This window comes from Anopheles funestus, unplaced genomic scaffold, assembly GCF_943734845.2.
Source record: "Anopheles funestus unplaced genomic scaffold, idAnoFuneDA-416_04 scaffold_11_ctg1, whole genome shotgun sequence".
Classification (NCBI taxonomy): domain Eukaryota; kingdom Metazoa; phylum Arthropoda; class Insecta; order Diptera; family Culicidae; genus Anopheles; species Anopheles funestus.
The window spans coordinates 22,662-35,040 of record NW_026045231.1 but is presented as its reverse complement, the minus strand read 5'-3'; the positions used below and the strand labels follow the sequence as shown (position 1 = coordinate 35,040).

General features: G+C 47.0%; 1 long non-coding RNA gene across 2 annotated transcripts in view; it reads left to right on the top strand.

Moving 5' to 3' along the window:
- Nucleotides 1-11,851, top strand: part of LOC125774266 (uncharacterized) — a 44,183-nt gene extending 32,332 nt beyond the window's left edge. Inside the window, exons 2-3 of one of the 2 annotated variants that reach the window (XR_007420726.1) lie at nucleotides 6,145-6,284; nucleotides 11,829-11,851. This is a non-coding gene — a long non-coding RNA (uncharacterized LOC125774266). Of the gene's footprint in view, nucleotides 1-6,144; nucleotides 6,285-8,650; nucleotides 8,674-11,828 lie in introns of those variants that run through there. The other variant, XR_007420725.1, reaches the window with a different exon arrangement.
- Nucleotides 11,852-12,379: the final 528 nt, after the last annotated feature.

Genomic DNA, 12,379 nt, shown 5'->3' with positions numbered 1-12,379 from the left:
TCTCGGCTAATGTGTCTTGGCTAAGGTGTCTTGGCTAAGGTGTCTTGGCTAATGTGTCTTGGCTAATGTGTCTTGGCTAAGGTGTCTTGGCTTAGGTGTCTTGGCTAATGTGTCTCGGCTAATGTGTCTTGGCTAAGGTGTCTTGGCTAAGGTGTCTTGGCTAATGTGTCTTGGCTAAAGTGTCTTGGCTAATGTGTCTTGGCTAATGTGTCTTGGCTTATGTGTCTTGGCTAATGTGTCTTGGCTAAGGTGTCTTGGCAAATGTGTCTCGGCTAATGTGTCTTGGCTAAGGTGTCTTGGCTAATGTGTCTCGGCTAAGGTGTCTTGGCTATGGTGTCTTGGCTAATGTGTCTCGGCTAATGTGTCTCGGCTAATGTGTCTTGGCTAATGTGTCTTGGCTAATGTGTCTTGGCTAAGGTGTCTTGGCTAATGTGTCTTGGCTAATGTGTCTTGGCTAAAGTGTCTTGGCTATTGTGTCTTGGCTATGGTGTCTTGGCTAAGGTGTCTTGGCTAATGTGTCTTGGCTAAGGTGTCTTGGCTAAGGTGTCTTGGCTAAGGTGTCTCGGCTAATGTGTCTCTGCTAATGTGTCTTGGCTAATGTGTCTTGGCTAAGGTGTCTTGGCTATGGTGTCTTGGCTAAGGTGTCTTGGCTAATGTGTCTTGGCTAAGGTGTCTTGGCTAATGTGTCTTGGCTAAGGTGTCTAGGCTAATGTGTCTTGGCTAATGTGTCTTGGCTAAGGTGTCTTGGCTAAGGTGTCTTGGCTAAGGTGTCTTGGCAATGGTGTCTTGGCTAAGGTGTCTTGGCTTTTGTGTCTTGGCTAATGTGTCTTGGCTAATGTGTCTTGGCTAAGGTGTCTTGGCTAATGTGTCTCGGCTTATGTGTCTTGGCTAAGGTGTCTTGGCTAATGTGTCTTGGCTAAGGTGTCTTGGCTAAGGTTTCTTTGCTAAGGTGTCTTGGCTAATGTGTCTCGGCTTAGGTGTCTTGGCTAAGGTGTCTTGGCTAATGTGTCTTGGCTAATGTGTCTCGGCTAATGTGTCTTGGCTAATGTGTCTTGGCTAATGTGTCTTGGCTAAGGTGTCTTGGCTATGGAGTCTTTTCAAAGGTGTCTTGGCTAAGGTGTCTTGGCTAATGTGTCTTGGCTAATGTGTCTTGGCTAATGTGTCTTGGCTAAGGTGTCTTGGCTAAGGTGTCTTGGCTAATGTGTCTTGGCTAATGTGTCTTGGCTAAGGTGTCTTGGCTAATGTGTCTTGGCTAATGTGTCTTGGCTTAGGTGTCTTGGCTAAGGTGTCTTGGCTAATGTGTCTTGGCTAAAGTGTCTTGGCTAATGTGTCTTGGCTAATGTGTCTTGGCTTATGTGTCTTGGCTAATGTGTCTTGGCTAAGGTGTCTTGGCTAATGTGTCTCGGCTAATGTGTCTTGGCTAAGGTGTCTTGGCTAAGGTGTCTCGGCTAATGTGTCTTGGCTAAGGTGTCTTATCTAATGTGTCTCGGCTAATGTGTCTTGGCTAAGGTGTCTTGGCTTAGGTGTCTTGGCTAATGTGTCTTGGCTAAGGTGTCTTGGCTTAGGTGTCTTGGCTAATGTGTCTCGGCTAATGTGTCTTGGCTAAGGTGTCTTGGCTAAGGTGTCTTGGCTAATGTGTCTTGGCTAAAGTGTCTTGGCTAATGTGTCTTGGCTAATGTGTCTTGGCTTATGTGTCTTGGCTAATGTGTCTTGGCTAAGGTGTCTTGGCAAATGTGTCTCGGCTAATGTGTCTTGGCTAAGGTGTCTTGGCTAATGTGTCTCGGCTAAGGTGTCTTGGCTAAGGTGTCTTGGCTAATGTGTCTCGGCTAATGTGTCTCGGCTAATGTGTCTTGGCTAATGTGTCTTGGCTAATGTGTCTTGGCTAAGGTGTCTTGGCTAATGTGTCTTGGCTAATGTGTCTTGGCTAAAGTGTCTTGGCTATTGTGTCTTGGCTATGGTGTCTTGGCTAAGGTGTCTTGGCTAATGTGTCTTGGCTAAGGTGTCTTGGCTAATGTGTCTTGGCTAATGTGTCTTGGCTAATGTGTCTTGGCTTATGTGTCTTGGCTAATGTGTCTTGGCTAATGTGTCTTATCTAATGTGTCTCGGCTAATGTGTCTTTGCTAATGATTCTTGGCTAATGTGTCTTGGCTAAGGTGTCTTGGCTAAGGTGTCTTGGCTAATGTGTCTTGGCTAAGGTGTCTTGGCTTATGTGTCTTGGCTAATGTGTCTTGGCTAATGTGTCTTAGCTAAGGTGTCTCGGCTAATGTGTCTTGGCTAATGAATCTTGGCTAATGTGTCTTGGCTAAGGTGGCTTGGCTAAGGTGTCTTGGCTAAGGTGTCTCGGCTAATGTGTCTTGGCTAAGGTGTCTTGGCTAATGTGTCTTGGCTAAGGTGTCTTGGCTAAGGTGTCTTGGCTAAGGTGTCTTGGCTAATGTGTCTCGGCTTAGGTGTCTTGGCTAAGGTGTCTTGGCTAATGTGTCTTGGCTAATGTGTCTTGGCTAATGTGTCTTGGCTAAGGTGTCTTGGCTAATGTGTCTCGGCTAATGTGTCTTGGCTTAGGTGTCTTGGCTAATGAATCTTGGCTAATGTGTCTTGGCTAAGGTGGCTTGGCTAAGGTGTCTTGGCTAAGGTGTCTCGGCTAAGGTGTCTAGGCTAATGTGTCTTGGCTAATGTGTCTTGGCTAAGGTGTCTTGACTAAGGTGTCTTGGCTAAGGTGTCTTGGCTAAGGTGTCTTGGCAAAGGTGTCTTGGCTAAGGTGTCTTGGCTAATGTGTCTTGGCTAATGTGTCTTGGCTGAGGTGTCTTGGCTAATGTGTCTTGGCTAAAGTGTCTTGGCTAATGTGTCTTGGCTAATTTGTCTTGGCTAAGGTGTCTTGACTAATGTGTCTTGGCTAATGTGTCTTGGCTAAGGTGTCTTGGCTAATGTGTCTTGGCTAAGGTGTCTAGGCTAATGTGTCTTGGCTAATGTGTCTTGGCTAAGGTGTCTTGACTAAGGTGTCTTGGCTAAGGTGTCTTGGCTAAGGTGTCTTGGCAAAGGTGTCTTGGCTAAGGTGTCTTGGCTAATGTGTCTTGGCTAATGTGTCTTGGCTGAGGTGTCTTGGCTAATGTGTCTTGGCTTATGTGTCTTGGCTAATGTGTCTTGGCTAAAGTGTCTTGGCTAATGTGTCTTGGCTAATTTGTCTTGGCTAAGGTGTCTTGGCTAATGTGTCTTGGCTTATGTGTCTTGGCTAAGGTTTCTTGGCTAGGGAGTCTTGGCTAAGGTGTCTTGGCTAATGTTTCTTGGCTTATGTGTCTTGGCTAATGTGTCTTGGCTAAGGTGTCTAGGCTAATGTGTCTTGGCTAATGTGTCTTGGCTAAGGTGTCTTGACTAAGGTGTCTTGGCTAAGGTGTCTTGGCTAAGGTGTCTTGGCAAAGGTGTCTTGGCTAAGGTGTCTTGGCTAATGTGTCTTGGCTAATGTGTCTTGGCTGAGGTGTCTTGGCTAATGTGTCTTGGCTAAAGTGTCTTGGCTAATGTGTCTTGGCTAATTTGTCTTGGCTAAGGTGTCTTGGCTAATGTGTCTCGGCTAAGTTGTCTTGGCTAAGGTGTCTTGGCTAATGTGTCTTGGCTAAGGTGTCTTGGCTAAGGTGCCTTGGCTAAGGTGTCTTGGCTAATGTGCCTTGGCTTATGTGTCTCGGCTAATGTGTCTTGGCTAATGTGTCTTGGCTAATGTGTCTTGGCTAAGGTGTCTTGGCCAATGTGTCTTGGCTTATGTGTCTCGGCTAATGTGTCTTGGCTAATGTGTCTTAGCTAAGGTGTCTTGGCTAAGGTGTCTTGGCTAAGGTGTCTCGGCTAATGTGTCTCTGCTAATGTGTCTTGGCTAATGTGTCTTGGCTAAGGTGTCTTGGCTATGGTGTCTTGGCTAAGGTGTCTTGGCTAATGTGTCTTGGCTAAGGTGTCTTGGCTAATGTGTCTTGGCTAAGGTGTCTAGGCTAATGTGTCTTGGCTAGTGTGTCTTGGCTAAGGTGTCTTGGCTAAGGTGTCTTGGCTAAGGTGTCTTGGCAATGGTGTCTTGGCTAAGGTGTCTTGGCTAATGTGTCTTGGCTAATGTGTCTTGGCTAAGGTGTCTTGGCTAAGGTGTCTTGGCTAAGGTGTCTTGGCTAATGTGTCTCGGCTTATGTGTCTTGGCTAATGTGTCTTGGCTAATGTGTCTTGGCTAAGGTGTCTTGGCTATGGAGTCTTGGCAAAGGTGTCTTGGCTAAGGTGTCTTGGCTAATGTGTCTTGGGTAATGTGTCTTGGCTAATGTGTCTTGGCTAAGGTGTCTTGGCTAAGGTGTCTTGGCTAATGTGTCTTGGCTAATGTGTCTTGGCTAATGTGTCTTGGCTAATGTATCTCGGCTAATGTGTCTTGGCTAAGGTTTTTTTTTTTTTGACAAGGAGTTTAAAATCTTCTTAGACACCCAGCGGGCGACATGGGATTTTTACCCATGTAAAAAAATCTCCTTGGCCACGCAGGGTTGTTGCCACCACCCACGGGATCACTTCGCGGTATTACTTCATGAGTGGGGCTCTGCAATGGTCTTAGTCAACACACACGCACACGAGACAATTACGCATTAAAAAGTTAACATGCAACACATTACACGAACACGGCACTATTCACGAAGCACATATACACTTATGAGGGACCAACACGTTGGTCTTCCTTCCACCGTCGTTGGAGTCTCGTCCCGATCTGCCGCATCATGGTTGCCGCAGCTTCCCACAGGTCAGCGCTTTGCAGCATCGTCTCCACCAGATTTGCACTGGAAACTTCTCTGCCACACTTGCTGTTCAGCTGCTGTCGCTCTACCAGGAACCTCGGACACTCAAACAGCACATGTCCAGCTGTCTCATCCTCGTCAACACACCACGGGCAACAAGGCGATGAAGCGTGTCGAAAGCGGTGGAGGTAGGCTCGAAAGCAGCCGTGGCCGGAGAGAAACTGCGTTACATAGAAGTCAACCTCTCCGTGCTTCCTCCCTACCCAGGCTGCCACGCTAGGGATCAGGCGGTGCGTCCACCGTCCCTTCTCGGAGCTGTCCCACTCAGCTTGCCACTTCCTCATAGAGTTCCTTTTCGCGGCGTTCCTTGCGTTACCGGCGTTAGGTTCCCCCGTTCGTGCAATCCAGAAGCTCTCCAGATCTTCTGCCAATGTGATGCAGATAGGCACCATGCCGGCGATCACACACACTGCTTCATAGGAGATCGTCCTATATGCGCTGGTGACGCGCTTTTTTGGCTAAGGTGTCTTGGCTAATGTGTCTTGGCTAAGGTGTCTTGGCTAAGGTGTCTTGGCTAATGTGTCTTGGCTAATGTGTCTTGGCTAAGGTGTCTTGGCTTATGTGTCTTGGCTAATGTGTCTTGGCTAAGGTGTCTTGGCTAAGGTGTCTTGGCTAAGGTGTCTTGGCTAAGGTGTCTTAGCTAAGGTGTGTTGGCTAATGTGTCTTGGCTAAGGTGTCTTGGCTATGGTGTCTTGGCTAAGGTGTCTTGGCTAATGTGTCTTGGCTAAGGTGTCTTGGCTAATGTGTCTTGGCTAAGGTGTCTAGGCTAATGTGTCTTGGCTAAGGTGTCTTGGCTAAGGTGTCTTGGCTAAGGTGTCTTGGCTAAGGTGTCTTGGCAATGGTGTCTTGGCTAAGGTGTCTTGGCTAATGTGTCTTGGCTAATATGTCTTGGCTAAGGTGTCTTGGCTAAGGTGTCTTGGCTAATGTGTCTCGGCTAATGTGTCTTGGCTAATGTGTCTTGGCTAAGGTGTCTTGGCTAATGTGTCTCGGCTTATGTGTCTTGGCTAAGGTGTCTTGGCTAATGTGTCTTGGCTAAGGTGTCTTGGCTAAGGTTTCTTGGCTAAGGTGTCTTGGCGAATGTGTCTCGGCTAAGGTGTCTTGGCTAAGGTGTCTTGGCTAATGTGTCTTGGCTAATGTGTCTCGGCTAATGTGTCTTGGCTAATGTGTCTTGGCTAATGTGTCTTGGCTAAGGTGTCTTGGCTATGGAGTCTTGGCAAAGGTGTCTTGGCTAAGGTGTCTTGGCTAATGTGTCTTGGTTAATGTGTCTTGGCTAATGTGTCTTGGCTAAGGTGTCTAGGCTAAGGTGTCTTGGCTAATGTGTCTTGGCTAATGTGTCTTGGCTAAGGTGTCTTGGCTAATGTGTCTTGGCTAATGTGTCTTGGCTAAGGTGTCTTGGCTAAGGTGTCTCGGCTAATGTGTCTTGGCTAAGGTGTCTTGGCTAATGTGTCTTGGCTAAGGTGTCTTGGCTATGGTGTCTTGGCTAAGGTGTCTTGGCTAAGGTGTCTTGGCTAAGGTGTCTTGGCTAAGGTGTCTTAGCTAAGGTGTGTTGGCTAATGTGTCTTTCCTAATGTGTCTTGGCTAATGTGTCTTGGCAAAGGTGTCTTGGCTAATGTGTCTTGGCTAAGGTGTCTTGGCTAAGGTGTCTTGGCTAACGTGTGTCGGCTAAGGTGTCTTGGCTAAGGTGTCTTGGCTAATGTGTCTCGGCTAATGTGTCTTGGCTAAGGTGTCTTGGCTAAGGTGTCTTGGCTAAGGTGTCTTGGCTAAGGTGTCTTGGCTAAGGTGTCTTGGCTAATGTGTCTTGGCTAAGGTGTCTTGGCTAAGGTGTCTTGGCTAAGGTGTCTTGGCTTATGTGTCTTGGCTAATGTGTCTTGGCTTATGTGTCTTGGCTAATGTGTCTTGGCTAAGGTGTCTTGGCTAAGGTGTCTTGGCTAATGTAACTTGGCTAATGTGTCTTGGCTAAGGTGTCTTGGCTAAGGTGTCTTGGCTAATGTGTCTTGGCTAAGGTGTCTTGGCTAATGTGTCTTGGCTAAGGTGTCTTGGCTATGGTGTCTTGGCTAAGGTGTCTTGGCTAAGGTGTCTTGGCTAAGGTGTCTTGGCTAAGGTGTCTTAGCTAAGGTGTGTTGGCTAATGTGTCTTTCCTAATGTGTCTTGGCAAAGGTGTCTTGGCTAATGTGTCTTGGCTAAGGTGTCTTGGCTAAGGTGTCTTGGCTAACGTGTGTCGGCTAAGGTGTCTTGGCTAAGGTGTCTTGGCTAATGTGTCTCGGCTAATGTGTCTTGGCTAAGGTGTCTTGGCTAAGGTGTCTTGGCTAAGGTGTCTTGGCTAAGGTGTCTTGGCTAAGGTGTCTTGGCTAATGTGTCTTGGCTAAGGTGTCTTGGCTAAGGTGTCTTGGCTAAGGTGTCTTGGCTTATGTGTCTTGGCTAATGTGTCTTGGCTTATGTGTCTTGGCTAATGTGTCTTGGCTAAGGTGTCTTGGCTAAGGTGTCTTGGCTAATGTAACTTGGCTAATGTGTCTTGGCTAATGTGTCTTGGCTAAGGTGTCTTGGCTAATGTGTCTTGGCTTATGTGTCTTGGCTAATGTGTCTTGGCTAAGGTGTCTTGGCTAAGGTGTCTTGGCTAATGTGTCTTGGCTAAGGTGTCTTGGCTATGGTGTCTTGGCTAAGGTGTCTTGGCTAAGGTGTCTTGGCCAATGTGTCTTGGCTAATGTGTCTTGGCTAAGGTGTCTTGGCTAAGGTGTCTTGGCTAAGGTGTCTCGGCTAATGTGTCTCTGCTAATGTGTCTTGGCTAATGTGTCTTGGCTAAGGTGTCTTGGCTATGGTGTCTTGGCTAAGGTGTCTTGGCTAAGGTGTCTTGGCTAAGGTGTCTTGGCTAATGTGTCTTGGCTAAGGTGTCTAGGCTAATGTGTCTTGGCTAATGTGTCTTGGCTAAGGTGTCTTGGCTAAGGTGTCTTGGCTTTTGTGTCTTGGCTAATGTGTCTTGGCTAATGTATCTTGGCTAAGGTGTCTTGGCTAATGTGTCTCGGCTTATGTGTCTTGGCTAAGGTGTCTTGGCTAATGTGTCTTGGCTAAGGTGTCTTGGCTAAGGTTTCTTGGCTAAGGTGTCTTGGCTAATGTGTCTCGGCTAAGGTGTCTTGGCTAAGGTGTCTTGGCTAATGTGTCTTGGCTAATGTGTCTCGGCTAATGTGTCTTGGCTAATGTGTCTTGGCTAATGTGTCTTGGCTAAGGTGTCTTGGCTATGGAGTCTTGGCAAAGGTGTCTTGGCTAAGGTGTCTTGGCTAATGTGTCTTGGCTAATGTGTCTTGGCTAAGGTGTCTTGGCTAAGGTGTCTTGGCTAAGGTGTCTTGGCTAATGTGTCTTGGCTAATGTGTCTTGGCTAAGGTGTCTTGGCTAAGGTGTCTTGGCTAATGTGTCTCGGCTAATGTGTCTTGGCTTAGGTGTCTTGGCTAAGGTGTCTTGGCTAATGTGTCTTGGCTAAAGTGTCTTGGCTAATGTGTCTTGGCTAAGGTGTCTTGGCTAATGTGTCTCGGCTAATGTGTCTTGGCTAAGGTGTCTTGGCTAAGGTGTCTCGGCTAATGTGTCTTGGCTAAGGTGTCTTATCTAATGTGTCTCGGCTAATGTGTCTTGGCTAAGGTGTCTTGGCTAAGGTGTCTTGGCTAATGTGTCTTGGCTAAGGTGTCTTGGCTTAGGTGTCTTGGCTAATGTGTCTCGGCTAATGTGTCTTGGCTAATGTGTCTTGGCTAAGGTGTCTTGGCTAAGGTGTCTTGGCTAAGGTGTCTCGGCTAATGTGTCTCTGCTAATGTGTCTTGGCTAATGTGTCTTGGCTAAGGTGTCTTGGCTATGGTGTCTTGGCTAAGGTGTCTTGGCTAATGTGTCTTGGCTAAGGTGTCTTGGCTAATGTGTCTTGGCTAAGGTGTCTAGGCTAATGTGTCTTGGCTAATGTGTCTTGGCTAAGGTGTCTTGGCTAAGGTGTCTTGGCTAAGGTGTCTTGGCAATGGTGTCTTGGCTAAGGTGTCTTGGCTAATGTGTCTTGGCTAATGTGTCTTGGCTAAGGTGTCTTGGCTAAGGTGTCTTGGCTTTTGTGTCTTGGCTTATGTGTCTTGGCTAATGTGTCTTGGCTAAGGTGTCTTGGCTAATGTGTCTCGGCTTATGTGTCTTGGCTAAGGTGTCTTGGCTAATGTGTCTTGGCTAAGGTGTCTTGGCTAAGGTGTCTTGGCTAAGGTGTCTTGGCTAATGTGTCTCGGCTAAGGTGTCTTGGCTAAGGTGTCTTGGCTAATGTGTCTTGGCTAATGTGTCTCGGCTAATGTGTCTTGGCTAATGTGTCTTGGCTAATGTGTCTTGGCTAAGGTGTCTTGGCTATGGAGTCTTGGCAAAGGTGTCTTGGCTAAGGTGTCTTGGCTAATGTGTCTTGGCTAATGTGTCTTGGCTAATGTGTCTTGGCTTAGGTGTCTTGGCTAAGGTGTCTTGGCTAATGTGTCTTGGCTAATGTGTCTTGGCTAAGGTGTCTTGGCTAATGTGTCTCGGCTAATGTGTCTTGGCTTAGGTGTCTTGGCTAAGGTGTCTTGGCTAATGTGTCTTGGCTAAAGTGTCTTGGCTAATGTGTCTTGGCTAAGGTGTCTTGGCTAATGTGTCTCGGCTAATGTGTCTTGGCTAAGGTGTCTTGGCTAAGGTGTCTCGGCTAATGTGTCTTGGCTAAGGTGTCTTATCTTATGTGTCTCGGCTAATGTGTCTTGGCTAAGGTGTCTTGGCTAAGGTGTCTTGGCTAATGTGTCTTGGCTAAGGTGTCTTGGCTTAGGTGTCTTGGCTAATGTGTCTCGGCTAATGTGTCTTGGCTAAGGTGTCTTGGCTAAGGTGTCTTGGCTAATGTGTCTTGGCTAAAGTGTCTTGGCTAATGTGTCTTGGCTAATGTGTCTTGGCTAATGTGTCTTGGCTAAGGTGTCTTGGCTAAGGTGTCTTGGCTAATGTGTCTTGGCTAATGTGTCTTGGCTAAGGTGTCTTGGCTAATGTGTCTCGGCTAATGTGTCTTGGCTTAGGTGTCTTGGCTAAGGTGTCTTGGCTAATGTGTCTTGGCTAAAGTGTCTCGGCTAATGTGTCTTGGCTAATGTGTCTTGGCTTATGTGTCTTGGCTAATGTGTCTTGGCTAAGGTGTCTTGGCTAATGTGTCTCGGCTAATGTGTCTTGGCTAAGGTGTCTTGGCTAAGGTGTCTCGGCTAATGTGTCTTGGCTAAGGTGTCTTATCTAATGTGTCTCGGCTAATGTGTCTTGGCTAAGGTGTCTTGGCTAAGGTGTCTTGGCTAATGTGTCTTGGCTAAGGTGTCTTGGCTTAGGTGTCTTGGCTAATGTGTCTCGGCTAATGTGTCTTGGCTAAGGTGTCTTGGCTAAGGTGTCTTGGCTAATGTGTCTTGGCTAAAGTGTCTTGGCTAATGTGTCTTGGCTAATGTGTCTTGGCTTATGTGTCTTGGCTAATGTGTCTTGGCTAAGGTGTCTTGGCAAATGTGTCTCGGCTAATGTGTCTTGGCTAAGGTGTCTTGGCTAATGTGTCTCGGCTAAGGTGTCTTGGCTAAGGTGTCTTGGCTAATGTGTCTCGGCTAATGTGTCTCGGCTAATGTGTCTTGGCTAATGTGTCTTGGCTAATGTGTCTTGGCTAAGGTGTCTTGGTTAATGTGTCTTGGCTAATGTGTCTTGGCTAAAGTGTCTTGGCTATTGTGTCTTGGCTATGGTGTCTTGGCTAAGGTGTCTTGGCTAATGTGTCTTGGCTAAGGTGTCTTGGCTAATGTGTCTTGGCTAATGTGTCTTGGCTAATGTGTCTTGGCTTATGTGTCTTGGCTAATGTGTCTTGGCTAATGTGTCTTATCTAATGTGTCTCGGCTAATGTGTCTTTGCTAATGATTCTTGGCTAATGTGTCTTGGCTAAGGTGTCTTGGCTAAGGTGTCTTGGCTAATGTGTCTTGGCTAAGGTGTCTTGGCTTATGTGTCTTGGCTAATGTGTCTTGGCTAAGGTGTCTTAGCTAAGGTGTCTCGGCTAATGTGTCTTGGCTAATGAATCTTGGCTAATGTGTCTTGGCTAAGGTGGCTTGGCTAAGGTGTCTTGGCTATTGTGTCTCGGCTGATGTGTCTTGGCTAAGGTGTCTTGGCTAATGTGTCTTGGCTAAGGTGTCTTGGCTAAGGTGTCTTGGCTAAGGTGTCTTGGCTAATGTGTCTCGGCTTAGGTGTCTTGGCTAAGGTGTCTTGGCTAATGTGTCTCGGCTAATGTGTCTTGGCTAATGTGTCTTGGCTTATGTGTCTTGGCTAAGGTTTCTTGGCTAGGGAGTCTTGGCTAAGGTGTCTTGGCTAATGTTTCTTGGCTTATGTGTCTTGGCTAATGTGTCTTGGCTAAGGTGTCTTGGCTCAGGTGTCTTGGCTAATGTGTCTTGGCTAAGGTGTCTTGACTAAGGTGTCTTGGCTAAGGTGTCTTGGCTAAGGTGTCTTGGCAAAGGTGTCTTGGCTAAGGTGTCTTGGCTAATGTGTCTTGGCTAATGTGTCTTGGCTGAGGTGTCTTGGCTAATGTGTCTTGGCTAATGTGTCTTGGCTAATGTGTCTTGGCTAATGTATCTTATCTAATGTGTCTCGGCTAATTTGTCTTGGCTAAGGTGTCTTGACTAATGTGTCTTGGCTAATGTGTCTTGGCTAAGGTGTCTTGGCTAATGTGTCTCGGCTATGTTGTCTTGGCTAAGGTGTCTTGGCTAATGTGTCTTGGCTAAGGTGTCTTGGCTAAGGTGCCTTGGCTAAGGTGTCTTGGCTAATGTGCCTTGGCTTATGTGTCTCGGCTAATGTGTCTTGGCTAATGTGTCTTGGCTAATGTGTCTTGGCTAAGGTGTCTTGGCCAATGTGTCTTGGCTTATGTGTCTCGGCTAATGTGTCTTGGCTAATGTGTCTTGGCTAAGGTGTCTTGGCTAAGGTGTCTTGGCTAAGGTGTCTCGGCTAATGTGTCTCTGCTAATGTGTCTTGGCTAATGTGTCTTGGCTAAGGTGTCTTGGCTATGGTGTCTTGGCTAAGGTGTCTTGGCTAATGTGTCTTGGCTAAGGTGTCTTGGCTAATGTGTCTTGGCTAAGGTGTCTAGGCTAATGTGTCTTGGCTAGTGTGTCTTGGCTAAGGTGTCTTGGCTAAGGTGTCTTGGCTAAGGTGTCTTGGCAATGGTGTCTTGGCTAAGGTGTCTTGGCTAATGTGTCTTGGCTAATGTGTCTTGGCTAAGGTGTCTTGGCTAAGGTGTCTTGGCTAATGTGTCTTGGCTAATGTGTCTTGGCTAAGGTGTCTTGGCTAATGTGTCTCGGCTTATGTGTCTTGGCTAAGGTGTCTTGGCTAATGTGTCTTGGCTAAGGTGTCTTGGCTAAGGTTTCTTGGCTAAGGTGTCTTGGCTAATGTGTCTCGGCTAAGGTGTCTTGGCTAAGGTGTCTTGGCTAATGTGTCTTGGCTAATGTGTCTCGGCTTATGTGTCTTGGCTAATGTGTCTTGGCTAATGTGTCTTGGCTAAGGTGTCTTGGCTATGGAGTCTTGGCAAAGGTGTCTTGGCTAAGGTGTCTTGGCTAATGTGTCTTGGCTAATGTGTC